Source organism: Mustela putorius, unplaced genomic scaffold (genome assembly GCF_011764305.1).
Source record: "Mustela putorius furo isolate JIRA1106 unplaced genomic scaffold, ASM1176430v1.1 tig00000095_pilon_pilon_pilon, whole genome shotgun sequence".
Lineage (NCBI taxonomy): Eukaryota > Metazoa > Chordata > Mammalia > Carnivora > Mustelidae > Mustela > Mustela putorius.
Window position 1 is genome coordinate 15,734,737 of NW_025421280.1, and position 17,555 is coordinate 15,752,291.

A 17,555-nucleotide genomic window follows, 5' to 3' on the forward strand; every position below is an offset into this window, starting at 1 on the left:
GAGAGCGGCACTTGCGCTCTCAGCCTCCTCAGGGACTTGAGCGTTTTTGAAACAGAGCGACTTGTTCCTAGAGGACTCTTTCTCCATTTAATGCCTGAAGCAGGCTTGCTTCCAGCACTGGGCAGAGGGGTGAGACCTGCCAAACACTAGTTGTCTTGGATGCACCCGCAGAAACTTATGTTAAAGCATTTCATGTGCAGCACAAGGTATAACTGCTTTCTTCCTTGGTTGGGGTGTGGAAGAGGAGAGCTTTTCTATGAATTTGGCTTAGCTGTATAGTCTCAGACAAGTTACTTCACCCATCTATGCTTCAGTTTTCTCATCTGTACGATGAGGGTAACAATAGTACAACTCTTAAAGGGTTGCATAAGGTTCAAGTTCTTAAAGTGCCTGATACATGGTAAATTCTACTTATGTAGTTGTTCTTGTTATTATTATGGCTGACATCTAACAGGGCATCCGCATGCCTAACTCCCCAGTGAGGTGGGTATGGGCAGGCTCTTGCTCCTTCCTTTTCTAAGAACCTGAATTATTCACACAGTGGTGTCCCCTTTGGCGCTGAAACACTTGGGCTTTGTGGTAATGTTTCCTATGGTTAAGCAGCCTTTTGCAAAATGTATCTCAGAATATGAGATTGGAGATGACCTTTGTCAAGGACACTGGTGGGAAATGGGGTCTCAAACCTTCTCTGGAAGCTCTAGGGTGTGACTGGATATTTGCCTCACTGAGGGGGAGTGGATAAGGCTGCACTTGATTTCCTTCAGGCTTTGGGCTCCTGGGTAGGCTGACACCCTGTCTGATCTCTGTGAGTGTGGGAGTGTAGTTAGGGGCCTGAAGACCTGATCTTTTTTTTTTTTTTTTTTTTTTAATATTTTTATTTATTTGACAGAGATCACAAGTAGGCAGAGAGGCAGGCAGAGAGAGAAGAGGAAGCAGGATCCCCGCTGAGCAGAGAGCCCGATGTGGGGCTCGATCCCAGGACCCTGGGATCATGACCTGAGCCGAAAGCAGAGGCTTTAACCCACTGAGCCACCCAGGCGCCCCCTGAAGACCTGATCTTGTCCTCTCCCCTCCATCAGTGGAGCCTGACCCAGTTAAGCTTCTTTCTTTTCGTGTTAGGCCCACAGAAAGGAGTTCTGATTCAGGAGACTCCAGGAATCTCCTGAAATGTATATGAGATTGGATATGTGGATGAGATCTGCTTGGAGCACAGGTGTGTATTTTTCCAGAGAGTTCCCTTTTCATCATATTCTGCAAAGGGCCTGTGCCCCATAAAAGGGGACTCTGAACTGCTGGTGGGGAGATTCTTACCTCTTGTACAGGAGCAGACCCAAGTTGTCACCATGACTTCTGTCTCCCAGAGGTGGAAGTGTACACATGATGCTTTGTGCCCCTGCTCAGGGTATAACTTCCATTGGAAAATTCAGGTCTGCCTTAACTTGAGAAGATCTGATAAAGAAGTCAGCTGGGGAAAGGAGAAGGCAAGCTGAGGGAGTAGGGACTGTTGGCCTGTGGTGGGGCCATTAGGAGGGATGTGGTTCATGAAAATTTGAACTCAGATTGTCTGAAGAGACTCCTCAGAGTCTTTGCAAATGCTCTTCCTTCTGCCAAGCACACTCTCCTGCCGCTCCTTCTCAAGTCTGTCATGATCTTTCCCTTTAGCTTGGATGTGTCTTCTGTGGAGAAGATTCTTCTGACCACTCTGTCCAAAGCAGTCTGTCTTCCTTATCGGTACCTTTCCCATTCTCCTATTGTATTTTATTCATGCAGCTTCCCTGAAGTGGTCATACTCGTGTATCTATTTATGGGTTTATTGTCTGCATCCACCCAGGATAATGTAGACTTCAAGAAGGTAGAGGTGCTGCCCTCTTTACCACTGAACTCTGGCCCCTTGCATACAGTAGATGCTCAATAAATGTTCCTTAGTGACAGAATGAAATGAGCAGCCTCTGAGTGAAGTGGGGTGAGCTGAAGAACTTTCTTTTCTCCTTAAGTAAGCTCTGTAGTCACCATGGGGCTCAAACTCAAAGTCCCGAGATGAAGAGTCATATGCTGCACTGACTGAGCCAGCCAGGTGCCCTGGCCCCGGATATATTTAAAAAAAAAAAAAAAATTCATCCTTGGATGCATTATCTTAATGGTTTTTACAAATACTGTCTGATTCAGATCACTTTGCAAAGGCTGAACGGGTTGAAATGAGTGAAAATGAAATACTTTTATACATGATTCTGATGAACTGAGTCAGTTTGCATTGCTCTGTGGGAGATCGCCGGTGTGATGGGTGCAGTGGGATCTGCTCCGGAGAGGTTTGAAGAGGAGTTTTGCCTTCTTTTTCACTTAAGTGAATACTGTTCATTCAGTTTTGGAAATGGGTGTACTTTTTCTTAAAAAAAAAAAAAAGGAAGACTAGTTATTTGGAGTCCTAGCTCCGCGGGTGCCTTAGCCTCTTAGCTTAGCTCATTTACTCCATTTAGTCAAGAATCACTTCTGGGGGCGCCTGGGTGGCTCAGTGGGTTAAAGCCTCTGCCTTTGGCTCAGGTCATGATCTCAGGGTCCTGGGATCGGAGCCCCACATTGGGCTCTCTGCTCAGCAGGGAGTCTGCTTCCTCCTCTCTCTCTGCCTGCCTCTCTGCCTACTTGTGATCTCTGTCTGTCGGGTAAATAAATAAAATCTAAAAAAAAAAAAAAAGAATCACTTCTGGAGGGAGGGCTCTGACAGTGGCCACAGAGCAGGCAAGAAGGCCAGCAGTGTCCCTCCCTTGTGGGGTTTACGTCCCAGTGGCGGAGATGGACAGTTGGCGTGTAGAGCTATAGTATGATATCAGAGTGTGGTCAGTGGAATGGTGGCGATGAAGCTGAGGAAGGGGATCCAGAGAGACCGCCCTGGAGGCAGCATTGGGTTAGGTCAGGGATGGTTTCTCTGAGAAAGCAGCATTCCAGCAGAAACCTAGAGGAATGAGCGAGGTGGATTTCCGGGGGAGGACAGTTCCACGCATGTGGACCCAAGGTTGTGGTTGAATTCCTGGTTTGACCAGTCTGCTCTTGAGCCCTGGACATGGTCTCTCTCACGGGGGATGGGGAAGGGGAAATGCGGCAGTGTGGACAGAACCTTCCTCACCTCCTCCCCAGATCCTAACTCATGGCTGGAGTAAGCTCTCAGCACTGTGGGCTCTCATGTTTGTCTAGAAGGCTTATGCCTTCCTTTCCGGAGGGACCTGGAGTGATGATGTATCCTGAAATTGCCACCTGGGCAATGAACATGAGCCTCGGGGGTACTGCTGGAAGTATAACCCTGCACATAGTAAGACTTGCTTCCCCTCACCTGCCCTAGCCATGGGCCCCCTCCTCTTCTGTGTCATTTGGTCATAAGCACCTCATCACCAAGAGGGAACCACCTAGAGGGAAAGTAGTTACTTAGTGAAGCTTTGATGGAAAAAAAAAAATGAAGTGATGAAAATGTGTAGGATCACGGACCAGGAGATGCCCGCTTCCTAATCCCTCTACTGAGTGGTTGATTGGCTGATCACTGGACGTTACTCAGCCAAGCATAAAGGAGGTATGACATCCTTCTTTCTCTCTCTCTGCCTGTCTCTCTGTCTACTTGTGATCTCTCTCGGTCAAATAAATAAATAAAATCTTAAAAAAATAAAGGAGGTATGACAGGGAGGCTTCTTGGAAAGAGTGACATCTAAGAAAAGAAAGGGATGACTACAAGTCCTTTCTATTAGAGGGTGGGGTGGGATGGAAGGGAGAGAGAATAGCATGTGCAAAGGTCCAGTTGAAGAGTTACCAGCTCTCAAATGAGCTCAGATTCTCATCAGTTATAGCAATTATGTGTGCCTGTGTGTGTACACATACATGCATGTGTGCATGTGTACCCTTGTATTGGTGTATTCTGTGGAAAAGTAACTGTCTTAGCCATCAGTAAATCTGAATGGCTGCGCCTTGTGCTGCTGGGCTCTGGCTGGGCGTCCTCATTTATCATCTAGAACCTTCCTATGGTACAGGTCTTCTCAGGATCCCCATCTTCCTGACTAAGAAAAACAAGGTGGGAAGTGGTGAATAATTTGGCAACTGTATCTTTCTGGAGCTCTGTTCAGTTGTATCAGAGGAGGTGGAGGGGAGGGGGATCTTCCCAGAAGATTGATTCAGTGATGTCAAGAGAGCTGGGTGCATTTAAATCTCTCCTACAGACCTTGCTTTGATGTACAGCCCCTGCGGAATGTCAGCTCTGGGAGGGCAGAGGCTGGTTCTCACCCACCAAGTGCTCAGTCCCTGGCATGGTGAGGATTTGCTGAGGGGTTAAGGAATGCTACAGGGTTTCTGGTGGCCACAGAACAACAAGGCGGGAGGAGGCTATTGCTTTCTTTTCCCAGGTGACTCCTGACGTTTCTGAGGTAGATCCGTGACTCAGGGCAGAGCTGGACATGGGGCCCAAGTCAAAACCAAATGCTCCAAGGAAAGAGGCCGGAGACCTTGGCCAGAGTTGAAGGACAAAGCAGGCTTGTCGGTGCCTTGCCTCGCTCGTCTAGCTCAAGACTGAACTAGTTCTTTAACAGCCCAAGTCAGTTATTCGTCCCGACACCCCACCTCCGCTTTATGATAACTTATGGATCAGGATTTGCTGCTCCTGTGGATAGAACCCCGAATCCAGCTTTAATTCTGAGCTTAATATTTTCCTGAAAGCTGGGGTGGTGATCTAGCGTGGTGGCTGGTTTTAAGGCACATTGATATGTCTGGAGGTGGGAGGCATCCTGGTTCCAGGCTCAGCTCCAGCATTGAGTTATTAGTGGAGTGACCTTGGGCAAAGTGCCTGACCTCTCCAAGCCTCAGTTTCCATATTTGTGCATGGGGATAGTGCTTGACTGGACCTTATGGGTTTGCTGTGGAAATGAATGCACAGAGTGCGTATCCTGTCACAGCCCCTGTGCAGGAAGGGCTGTGGTCATTCCCTGGTGACCTAAAGCAGACACAGGTCACTCTGTCAGGCACTGTGCTCACGAAAGTTTGCTCAAACACACCAGGCGTTCTCATTCGGACTTGGAGACTTCATCGGGGTGGGTGCTACGCTATTGGAGACGATTGTATTTGGAACTAAATCTGGATAATGGAGCCAAGGGCACGTTTGTTGTGAGACAGATGCCAGGTGTGAAATGGCATGAGATTTGGTCACGCCCAAATGGTCCTCCCTCCTGTCCCCATGGTCTCTCCCAGGCCTGCCCAGCTACGGGGGGCCTCCATGTACCTGTGGCTCTCAGAACCTGGCCGCTTCGGTGGACTGTTCTAGGTCATCTTCCCCACACCCCACTCCAGGTCACCTGCTGGACCCTCCAATGCGGTTGAACCCAACAGCCCCTCAAATGCTCCAGAGGATTTTTCCACCTTCGCAGCTCTGCCCCTGCTGTTCCTACTACTTGGAATATTCTTTTCTCCTTGCAGAACCTCCCACACTCCTCAACTCCAGGGGCCTCTTCCCTCTTTCCTTCCCTTTTGCCTAGAAAAAGAAATGCTCCTGCTTGTATTCTTCATGTATACAAATGTAAACAAATCGGAAATTATGGAGTAAAGAGTAAAGTTCCACCTCCCGCATTCCTGGCTTCCTTCCAGAGAGCACATTTATGATCAGCTGATTGGGTATTTCTTCTATGTTTTGATGTACAGGTGTGTGTACCTGTGAATGTCTTTAAAAACTGGCAGAATGGGCTCATTTAAAAAAATTTTTTAAAGATTTTATTTATTTTTAAAAAGAGAGGAGGGGGGAGGACCAGGGCGGAGGGAGAGGGAGACCATGTCCAGCTGACTGCACTGAATGTGGAGTCCCACACGGGTTCGATCTCACCACCCTGAGATCACCTGAGCCAAAACCGAGAGTCAGATGCCAAACCAACTGAGCCACCCCAGGTACCTCTCTTGGGCTCATTTTGTGAATTTTTCCTCATTTAGCCATATGTCCAAGAGTGCTTTCTCTGTCTATACACATCTCCCCTCTTTCTATACCCTCACCTCCCCCAAGGGAGGTACAAGTTTGTGTGGACGTGTATTTTCAGTTCTCTTGGGTATGTACCTGCAGTGGAATTGCCGGTTTTATGGTGACTTGCTGTTGGATATTTTGGAGAACTGCCATACTGGTTTCCAAAGGGGCAGCGCCATTTTATAATCCCACCAGTAGTGCTTGAGGGTTTCAATGACTCCACATCCTCACCAGTGCTTGTTACTGCCCATCTTTTTTTAATTATTGCCATCCTAGGGCGTGTGAAGTGGTATCTCATCATGGTTTTGATTTTCACTTCCCTATGGTTAGTGGTGTTGAACATCTTTTTTTGTTTTGTTTTAACTTAATTTTTTTTCGTGCAGTTTTCGTTTTTCTTTTAATAATGAAATTGAGAAGAAAGTACAGAGATTTCCTTTATATTTCCTGCTCCCAAACGTGCAGGGCCTCCCCCATTATCAATATCACTCACCAGAATGGTGTATTTGATACCAGGGATGAACCTACATGGACACATCATGATCATATGAAGCCCGTATTTTTTTTTAAAGGATTTTATTTATTTATTTATTTGACAGAGATCACAAGTAGGCAGAGAGGCAGGCAGAGAGAGAGGAGGAAGCAGGGTCCCCGCCGAGCAGAGAGCCCAACGTGGGGCTCGATCCCAGGACCCTGGGACCACAACCTGAGCCAAAGGCAGAGGCCCAACCCACTAAGCCACCCAGGTGCCCCAAGGCTCATAGTTTACCTGAGGGCTCACTCTTGGTGTTGTGCCTTCAGTGGGTTTGAATAAATGAATAATGATAAGTTTACACACAACTATAATATCATACAGAGTATTTTCACTGCCCTAAGAATCCTCTGTCTCTACCTTTTCATCTCCACCTTCCTGCCCGCACAAACACTGATCTTTGTACTGTCTCCATAGTTTTGCCTTTTCCAAAATGTCATATAGTTAGGATCATGCGGTACGTAGCAATTGGTTTCTTTTACTTAGTTACATGCATTTGAAGTTCCTCATTTCTTTTCATAGTTTGATATCTCATTTCTTTTTGGTTCTGAGTAGTATTTCATTGTCTGGATGTATCACAGTTTATCCGTTCACCTACTAAAGAACATTTTCGGGGCGCCTGGGTGGCTCAGCGGGTTGGGCCTCTGCCTTCGGCTTGGGTCATGAACTCCGAGTTCTCGGATCGAGCCCCGAGTCGGGCTCTCTGCTCGGCAGGGAGCCTGCTTCCTCCTCTCTCTCTGCCTGCCTCTCTGCCTGCTTGTGATCTCTGTCAATAAATCTCTCTCAAATAAATAAATAAACAAACAAATAAATAAATAAAGAACATTTTCGTTGCTTGTAAGTTTTGGCGCTTGTGAATAAAGCTGCTATAAACAACCACGTGCAGGTTTTTGTGTGGACATGTTTTCAGCTACTTAGGGGAAATACCAAGGAGTGTGACTGCTGGTATGTGTGGTAAGAGTATATTTGGTTTAGTAAGAAACCTGCCAAACTGTCTTCCAAAGTGGCTGTACCATTTTGCATTCCCACCATCAACAAATGAGAGAGTTCCTGTTACTTTACATCATTTGCCAGCATTTGGTATTGTCAGTTTTGTGGATTTAGTCCATTCTAATAGGCTTGGGCTGGTATCCTGTTGCTTTAATTTGCATTTCCCTGATGACATATGTGGAGAATCTTTTCACGTGTTTACTTGTCATCCATGTATCTTCTCTGGTGAGGTGTCTGTTAAGGTCTTTCCTATTTCCAGTGCAGGTTGTTTGTTTTCTTATTGTTGAGTTTTAAGAGCTGTTGGCATGTTTTGGGTAACAGTTCTTTATCAAGTGTATCTTTTGCAAATATTTTTTTCTAGTCTGTGGTTTGTCTTCTAATTCTCTTGGAATTATCTATTGCAGAGCAGAAGTTTTCAATTTTTGTGAAATCCGGCTTATCAATTATTTCTTTCAGATTGTGTTTTTGGTGTTATATCTAAAAAGGCATCACCATACCCAAGGTTTTGTAGGTTTTTCCCTATGTTATCTTCTAAGGATTTTATAGTTTTGCATTTCATATTTGTGTCTCGGATCCATTTTGAGTTAATTTTTGTGAAGAGTGAGAAGTCTATGTTTAGATTCATTTTTTTGCATGTGGGTGTCCAGTTTTCCATCATTTGTTGAAAAGAATATCTTTGCTCCATTGTTTTTGCCTTTGCTCCTTTGTCAGAGATTAGTTGCCTATATATATGTGGGTCCATTTCTGGTCTCTCTGTTTTTTGATCTGTTTATCTGTGTTTTTGCTAATACCACACTGTCTTGATTATTGTAGCTTTGTAATAAGTCCTGAAGTCTGGTAGTGGCAGTCCTCCAACTTTGTTCTTCCTTAATATTGTGTTGGTTGACTATCTTCCCATGTGTTTATTGGCCATTTGTATATCTTCTTTGGAGAAGTGTCTTTTCAGATATTTCACCAGTTTTTAAAAATTGGGTTGTTGAGGCGCCTGGGTGGCTCAGTCGGTTAGGCATGTACCTTTGGCTCAGGTTGTGATCCCTGGGGTCCTGGAATCAAGCATTGGGTCCCCGCTCCGTGGGGAACCTGCTTCTCCCGCTCCCCCTGTTTGCGCCATCTCTCTCTCTCTCAAATAAATAAATATAATCTTAAAAAAAAAAGGGGTTGCCTTTTTTATTATTGATTTGTTTAAAATTTTTATTATTGTTTTTAAAGATTTTATTTATTTATTTGAGATAGAGTGTGAGAGAGAGCAAACAGAGGAGGAGGGGAAGAGGGAAAGGGAGAAGCAGGCTCCCCACTGAGCAGAGAGTCCCATGTGGGACTTGATCCCAGGACCCTGGGACCATGACCTGAGCTGAAGGCAGACCCTTAATCAACTGAGTTACCCAGGCTTTGCAGTAACTTTTGAAATCGAGAAGTGTGTCTTCTAACTTTGTCCCTTTTCATGATTGTTTTGGCTATTCTGGGTCCCCATATGAATTTTAGGATCAGCTTGTCAAGTTTTTGCAAAAAAAGATTCTAATAGGGGCCTTCTGATTGCAGAGACAAAACCTGGGGACATCAGCATCTCTTTTCCTTGTTGAAGGAAGTGATAAGTACAGTGTCGTGTCTAATCTAAGTCGGGAGACCTCGGATAAAACATTTAACTCCTGAACGTGTGAAATGGGAATACCTCTAGCACAGACTGAGCTAATGGCAGACCTGGCTTCCATTTATCTGAGGGCGTGATGGTGAGCCCTAGAGATCTTCCCATACTTCCCTGCCTCACCAGAATCCTGGTGAGAACTGGCACTCCCCGCCCCCTACCCAACCCTGGCCCCCCAGCCCTGGAGGCACCAGGGAGTGCTGGAGGGTATCAGAGTGAGGCTGGATTTTCACTTGTTTCATCGATTGAGCAGAGCTAGGATTTCATTTAAGGAAAGGGTTCTGCTAAAGCAGTTTTTGCCTCCTCCCCGCCAAACTGGCATCATGGTTTAAAGAATGGAATAAAAATAAGAAAGGAATACTATCACATAATAGAAGATTAGTTTACACCTCTACCTGCATTTATGCATTCCAGATGTCATGCTTTGGCACAAGTCCACAATTGTGTTCTTACAGAAGAAGAAGTGAAAAGTGAGGTGCCTATGTGTGTGCCAACAAACTGCTTTTCCAAACTGAAGGAATAGCCCAGAGAACTACATTGGGAAATGCTAACACACTCCACCTCAGCGTGCTCTCTGCTGGGGCGAGGGTCTCCATTTTAAACAAAATGGTGCTACTGTGTGTGAGAGAGGGGAGTTGTTGTTCCAAAAACAGAACAAAACACAGTTTAAAAAAAAAGGAATTAAAACAAGTATGAATTTGCGAAGATTTTTAGTTTGTTTCTGGAGGGAAAGAACATGCTACGCAATGGAAATTATTTTGAGATCTTCAAAACCCAAGTTCCTGTGGTTTAGCAGGTTCCCTTTACCCAATCTGTTAGATCAAGCTCTTCATGGGGATTTTACTTCCATTCTTTAGTGTGGGGTGTGGGTGCATGCCTGTGCACATGGAAAGTTAGGGGAAAAACACAGTGATACAACCCAGGCCCAGAACAAGGAAGCATGTTACGGAGCTGAAGTTCCAGTCTCCGAAGATGCAGCTCAGCTGCCCTTGTGTAACCTCTTCCCATGACACACCTCCCAGGGGGGTGCAGGGGACGGCTTCGCCCCAGCGTGGCTTTAATTTTACAAAAACTCTGTGCAGTCTTGCAAACTCCAGTGGTTTTCTAACAGATCACTCGCATTTCATATATTCTGGGCTGGGCAGGGCCTCACTAATCCTTGGCCAGCACTGTGAGTCAGAAAATATTTAAATGACCGCCCAGGCCTTTGAGGAGAGAGAGTTGGCAAGCGGATTTAGGGAGGTGGGGTGACTCTTAAACAGCACGGCAGCAAATGAGTGGCAGAGGTGATCCGAGGGTGAGCAACCCTGTTTTCTTACGCTAATAAAGAAAGTTATGCTATCTTTTCAAATGAGATAATAATGATGATGCTACCGAAGGCTATTGAGCACTTATTATATGGTGGGAGTCTGGCTTTTCCTACCTGTGTTTGACTGTGATCCACTGTAAGAAATAAATCTATAGACTACCACTTGGTGTATTTGCATGTATGAGTGCACACGTGTGTGCAAGCACATTTGTATCCAGAATGAAAGTTTGGCGAGATAATACTTACCTTATGTATGCTTAATGTCCTCCAATCATTCTTTTCTACATTAGTGGATCTATGATTTTTTTTTTTTTAAATGATGGCTGTGAGACCCTCTGGATTTATTTCACAAATGGGGAAAACCTACTGTTTGAAAAACTCTGTGCTTGATGGTTTTCTGTGTGTTTTACATGTATTATTTCATTTAATCCTCACAAAAACCTCAGGGAGAGGGTACTGTGTTATCTTCATTTTTGGATGGGGGAAAAAAGGCACAGAGAGGTAACTTGCCCAGGGTCACACTGTGAGTAGTGGAGCTGGGATGGAACCCAGAAAGGCTAAGTCCTATTACAAGTTCATGGCGTGAACCCAGGTCTTGTACTTGTCTCCTGTAATGATTAGGGAAGAAGATATAATTTACTATCCTTTAAAAAAAATATTTATTTTTAAAGTAGATTCCACACCCACTGTGGGGCTTGGACTAATGACCCTGAGATCAAGGGTCACACACCCTACCAACTGATCCAACCAGGTGCCTCTTAATATCCTAATGAGTTGTTACAGATTGAAAAGGTAGCCACAAAGCGGATACAAAATTAATACCACTTGTTTGACTTAAAGTTGCATTTGAAAACACATATATCCACTATGATGGCTTTGATCAATACATAGATGTTATTCTTCCTCAGTTGCTTTATTTTGTGGGTTTTTTTTTAAAGATTTTATTTATTTATTTGACAGAGAGAGATCACAAGTAGGCAGAGAGGCAGGCAGAGAGAGAGAGAGAGAGAGGAGGAAACAGGCTCCCTGCTGAGCAGAGAGACCGATGCGGGACTCAATCCCAGGACCCTGAGATCATGACCTGAGCCGAAGGCAGAGGCTTTAACCCACTGAGCCACCCAGGTGCCCTTAAATGGATAAATCTTAAAAAAAAAAAAAAAAAAAAAAAGGAGCACCTGGGTGGCTCAGTGGGTTAAAGCCTCTGCCTTCGGCTCAGGTCATGATCCCAGGGTCCTGGGATCAAGCCCTACATCGGGCTCTCTGCTCAGCAGGGAGCCTGCTTCACCCCCTCTTTCTCTGCCTGCCTCTCTCTGTTTATCAAATAAATAAAATCTTTGGGAAAAAAAAGATTTATTCATTTATTTTGAGGGAGGGAGTGGGGAGGAGCAGGAGAAGAGGGAGAGAAGGAGAGTCCCAAGCAGACTCCATGCTGAGCAAGGAGCCCAATGTGGGGGTCGATCCCACGACTCTGAGATCATGACCAAGCTGAAACCAAGAGTCAGACGCTTAACCACCTGCACCACCCAGTGGTTCCCCACGTAGGCTTTTTATTTTTATCTTCTTAATCATCTGATGACTTGAAATTTCGTGCAAGTACAGATAATAAGGGATAATTTACAATGGAAAGTAAGTAGTTTTGGAGGTGTATTAGTCAGGGATCTCCAGAGAAACAAAACCAACAAATTCAACAGGATGTTAATATATAAAAGTATATAATATATATTATATAATATATAATGATGTGTAATATGTACATATATAATATATGAAGTATATAATTTATAATGATATATATTATATAATATATAATGGTGTGTATGCTCTCTCCCTCTCCCCTCTCTCTCTGTCTCCATATATATATGATATATGTATATTGATAAATCACATATACTGAGCAAGAGAGGGAGATATATATATATATATATTTAAAGGAAGTGGCAATCCCCCTATGTGAGTATGGAGGCTTGCAAGTTTAAAATCTGCAGAGTAGGCTGGCAGGCTAGAGAGGCGGGGAAGGCAGTTCAAGTCCAAAGGCGGTATCCTGGCAGAATTCCTTCTTGCTAGAGGCGGTGGTCCATCTTTGTTTTACGAAGGCCTTCTACTGATTGATCAGGCCCACCCAAATTATGAAGAGCAATTTGTTTTACTCAAAGTCTGCTGATATAAATATTAATGTCATCTAAAAAAATACCTGCACCTTCATAAAACGTCTAGAATAACATTTGACCAGCTATCTGGGCATTATGGTCTAGACAACACATAAAATTAAACATAACAGGGAATAAGATACTGTTGAGCAGAAAGGAAAAAGGCAGTCAGTGGGAAGCTTGAGTGTGACAGTGTTACAAATGGGAGGACATTTCAGAAAGAACTCCCCCCCATCCATGACTGATCACCCCCTAAAGCCCATGCCTGGTTCCCATGCAGTTAGACAACCGTGGCATGGGTTGGCAGGTGGGAGGAGGTGGCAGGTGCAGGTTTTCTTGCTTTGAGTTGAGTGCATTTTTCTTACATTTCTCTCTTACACCAGAGACCTGAGAGTTCATGGCTCCAAGTAAATAGAGCCATTTATGTGCAGCCAGTGGGGGCTTGTTCAGTGGCTTTCTCTATAGGGGCTGTGTGCTGATGTAGCATTTGTAGCTCAGCCTAAACTTGGAAGACTTTGCTCCCTTCTCCTGTGCCACAAGGTCCCGAGTGACCCGTGGGTCACTGGCCACAGGAACTATCTGGGGCTCTTTGGGTGGGAACTCAGGCTGTCTGTGAGTCCATGGTATCCAGACAATATTAAATTTATTATTTGGTTTTCGTTTTCTCTGATTTTTATTAAGGTATAATTCACATACCATAAAACTGATTCTTTTCAAGTGTGACTTAGTAGTTTTTGGTGTATTTGCAGCGTTGTGCAGCCATAACAACTATCCAATTCCAAAACATTTTCATCACCCCCCAAAAATACAGCTTTTCTTTTGGAAATAATTTCAACCTTTGAGAACACTGCCTGCTGGATCAGTCCCATCAGAAAACAAACATGCTGTTATTTCTCCCAACTTAAAAAAACAAAAAACCAAAAAAACCCACAACCAAAACCCTCTGTTCACTTGTCCTCCTACTTATGCCCCCATTTCTCTTTAGTTTAGAGTAAACCTTCTTGAAAGAATTGTTTGGACTTGCTGACTGTCCTTCTCTGCCTCCCTTCCCCTATCATTTGTTTAAAAAATGGTGATAAAATACATGTAACATAAAACTTACCATCATGACTATTTTTAAGCATCCAATTCAGTCTTGTTAAGCATATTCACACTGTTGTGCAACAACCCCTAGAACTTTTTCATCGTGGGTGCTGGAAACTCTGTTCCCATCAATTCTCCACTTCTCTCTCCCCCCAGTCCCTGGTAACCACCACCCTACTTTCTGTCTCTATGCATTTACCAAGTCTAGTTACCTCACATAAATGGCATCAATACAAACAAGGCACTATTTGTCTTTTTTTGTCTGTGGCTGGCTTATGTCACTCTGCATAATGTCTTCAAGGTTCATGTATGTTGTAGCAGGTGTCTTATGCCTTTCCTTTTTAAGGCTGAATGATACTCTCTGGTATGTATATACCATGTTTTGTTTATCCATTCATCCTCTGAAGGACAGTTGGGTTGTTCCCGCCTTTTGGCTGCTGGAATAATGTTGCTGTCCTGTTCTCCTGGGAACCTGTGATTCCCAGCCAGGTTTGGGTTCCCCTCATGAACATCTCTTGCCCAGGTCTGTGCTCATTGCCGTGTTGCTCATCCCAATGGCATATTCTCAGGCCCCACCCCCACCCTGATGGGCATTTTCTCTTCCTTGAAGTTCTTTCTTTACCTGACTTCCAGGGCACCTTGCTCTGCTGGTCCTCTAATCACCTGCCAGTTAACAGCAATTTCATCCTTCTGATTGTTCAGACCCAAAGCCTGTCATCTTTGACTCTTATCAGAAAATCCCACTGTTAGTACTTTCAAACTATACCCAGAACGTGGCCACTCTTCACCCGTTGTCCAAACTACACTCCCCTCTCACCTGAGTGACTGTGGTGATGTCTTTGCTGGTCTCCCAAGCTCGGTCCTTACCTCCTTCCAGTTTGTCCTCAGTTCACAGCTAGAAGGACTTTTAGTGGACAGATTACCATTCCTTTGCTCAAAACCCTTGAAGGACTCCCATCTTAACAGCAGAAGCTAATGTCCTCACAGTGGCCTACAGGACCACTGTGATCTGGCTGTGTTTCTTCTATTACTCTTTCCTTAGTTCGCTCTTCCCCTCATTACCTCAGCTGAATCATAGTAGCCTCAATGCTCTCCTCTAATTGGATGCCCCAGGACCTTTGCTCTTCCTGTTCCCTCTGCCGGGGATTTCTCTTCTCCTGACGTTGACATAATTTGGTCCTTCACTTCCTTCAGCCTTTACTCAGATATCTCCTTCCCTAACTGTCATGTCTAAACCATTAACACTCTCCCCAATATCCCTCTCTCCCTTCCTTGATTTATTTTGTCTCCTTACTCCTGTCACTGTCCGGCAGAGGGGATCTTTTATCTTTTTGCTTATTCATCTTGGTTTTTGTCTGCTTCCCTCACTGGAAAGTGAATTCCATGAGGACGGTGTTTTTTCCTTCTGTTCTCTTCCCTGCCAGATACCCAGCACCTCACCTGGCACCAAGTAGACACTCAGCAAATATTTGTTGAACCAATAGATGAAAATTGGGACATTAGAGATAAAAAATCTTTTATGATTCTTCTATTATGATACAATGCTTACCTGTATTTTTTCTTACCTATGAATTGCTCATAGAGGTAGGCCTATGTGTACGTCTGTGTCTCCCGACTTTTCCCACCAGGCATTCCTGTACAAACTTCTTTTTTCTTTTTTTTTAAGTTGCTAGGCACTCTTCATGATTATTACTTGTTAAACAGCTACATCATGTTTCACTGAGTGGATGTAGCAACTTCATTTATTTAACCTTGTTTTGTTCAGGACTATTGGGCAGCTTCCAATTTGTTGCTGTTGTAGATTGCACCACAGTGAGCGTCTGTGTTAGGCATTTGCCAAGCCTTCCTCCCTCTCCTTGGGAAGGAGTCTCCATTCTCCTGAGCCTGGGTTGGGGCCACGGCCCAAGCTGGGCCCATCGCAGTCTCCACCACCGGCTATGATGACTGGTTCAGGGCCACATAGAGAACCTGCCCGGCCAGGCCATGGGCTTCTCCCAGCTCACCCTGACTTGCTCAGAAGCAGCAGAGAAGATACGCAGAAGCACCCAGGTCCAGACCAGTAAGGACAGGGTCCCCGACTTGGAGTAGTGACAGCTTTGGATGCAGTCACTTGACTGAGCTTTTCCACTATCCTTCCAACGAATCCCTTTTCCCCAGTCTAGATGGAGTGGGGTTTCTCCTTGCAAGGAGGGAGTCTAGACTAATTCCACCAGTACAGCATCTCCCCCATTTCCCTTTTCAGGGGAACTTAGGCCAGAACAAGGAAAGATGTTACAGACCTCAGTAAGGCATTGTGCAGGACAGAAAATGCACGTGGGCTGAGCAGCTCCATTTCTTTGTCACAACTGGAGAAACAAGATAAAAATGTCATCGGTCTGGGTTCAGATGCTGGCACTGCCCTCTGACAGGGGTAACCTCAGTTTCCTTGTCTGTAAACTGAGAATGACAGTAATCACAGCCCACCTCAGGGAGTTGTTTAGAGAGAAGGGCTCATTTACTTGCACACCCGTATTCATAGCAGCGTTATGCACAGTAGCTAAAAAGTGGAAACCACCGAGTGTCTGTTGGCAGATGAGTGGATAGACAGATGTGGTAATTACATACATCGGAGTATTACTAGCTGTAGAAAGGGAGTTCTGACATCTGCCACAACAGGGGTGAATCTTGAAAAACATGCTGAGTGAAATAAGCCAGACACAAAAGAACAAAAACTGTGTGATTCCACTTATATGCGATTCCTCGAATGACAGATTCTTGGAGGCAGAAAATAGACCAAAGGTTACCAGGGCCAGAGGAGGGGAGAAGGGGAAGCTATAGATTAGTGGGTACAGAGCCTTGGCTTGGGATAATGAAAAGTTTTGGAGGCAGACAGTGGAGATGGTTAGTGTGATGCACTTACTGCCCCCGAATTGTGCACTTAAAAATAGCTAAAATGGTCAATTTTTTAAAGATTTTATTTATTTATTTGACAGGCAGCGATCACAAGTAGGCAGAGAGGGAGGCAGAGAGAGACAGAGGTGGAAGCAGGCTCCCTGCTGAGCAGAGAGCCTGATGCTGGGCTCGATCCCAGGACCCTGGGATCATGACCTGAGCTGAAGGCAGAGGCTTAACCCACTGAGCCACCCAGGTGCCCCTAAAATCGTAAATTTTGTGTTATGTATATTTTCCTATAATAACAAAAAAGTATCAGAGGAGTTAGAGGGTATGAAATGGGTATGAATATCACAGTGAGTCTCTTGGACTTTTTCTTCACAGGTTAAAATTGAATTAAGATGGAGCACTCAGGGGGAAAAAACAGCCACAAACCAAAAGGAGGTGGTGTGGAGCGGGAGTAAGCTACCCACAAGAGCCCAGAGAGTCCCTCTGAAATCTGCTGCTGCTGACTGGGGTCAGGCCTGGCCAGCCTGTGTGCATGGAGTGTTAGTGACTGAGGGCAGGCTAGTCTGATCCCCTGGTCAGATGGGCCCAGGCCAGGACTGGAGCCCGGGTGAGTCACAGTTCCATCCCCCAGAGAACAAAGGGAGGTAGCAGGGAGGGGCTGGGCTGTGACTCAGAGGCCACAGCTGCCCTGCCCTGAGCTTCCTCTGGGTACACACCCCCTCCAACTCCGGCTTCGGCTACCCCCACCCCTGGCCCTGTGGGAGTAGGGGCAGGTGTACCCACTTCCCAGGCAGGCCATCAGGAAGGCTCCCCAGCAGAAGTTAGAAGTTGTCCAGAGTTGTTTTTCAGCTCCTTTTTGGAAATAGAAATCACAGCAGCTACGGTGATGGAGCATTTGGTGTGTACCTGCTGGGCTCAGGGATCTGCACGCTCTGTCTCCTTTATGCCTCTGCCTCATCCCAGCAGCTACGGCAGAGGCAGAGGGCTAATGGGGTAAAGCAACT

General features: G+C 45.2%; 1 protein-coding gene across 1 annotated transcript in view; it reads left to right on the forward strand.

The window, feature by feature from the left end:
* ARHGEF3 (Rho guanine nucleotide exchange factor 3) overlaps positions 1 to 17,555 on the forward strand; it is a 315,913-nt gene that overhangs the window by 829 nt on the left and 297,529 nt on the right. The window lies entirely within an intron of this gene.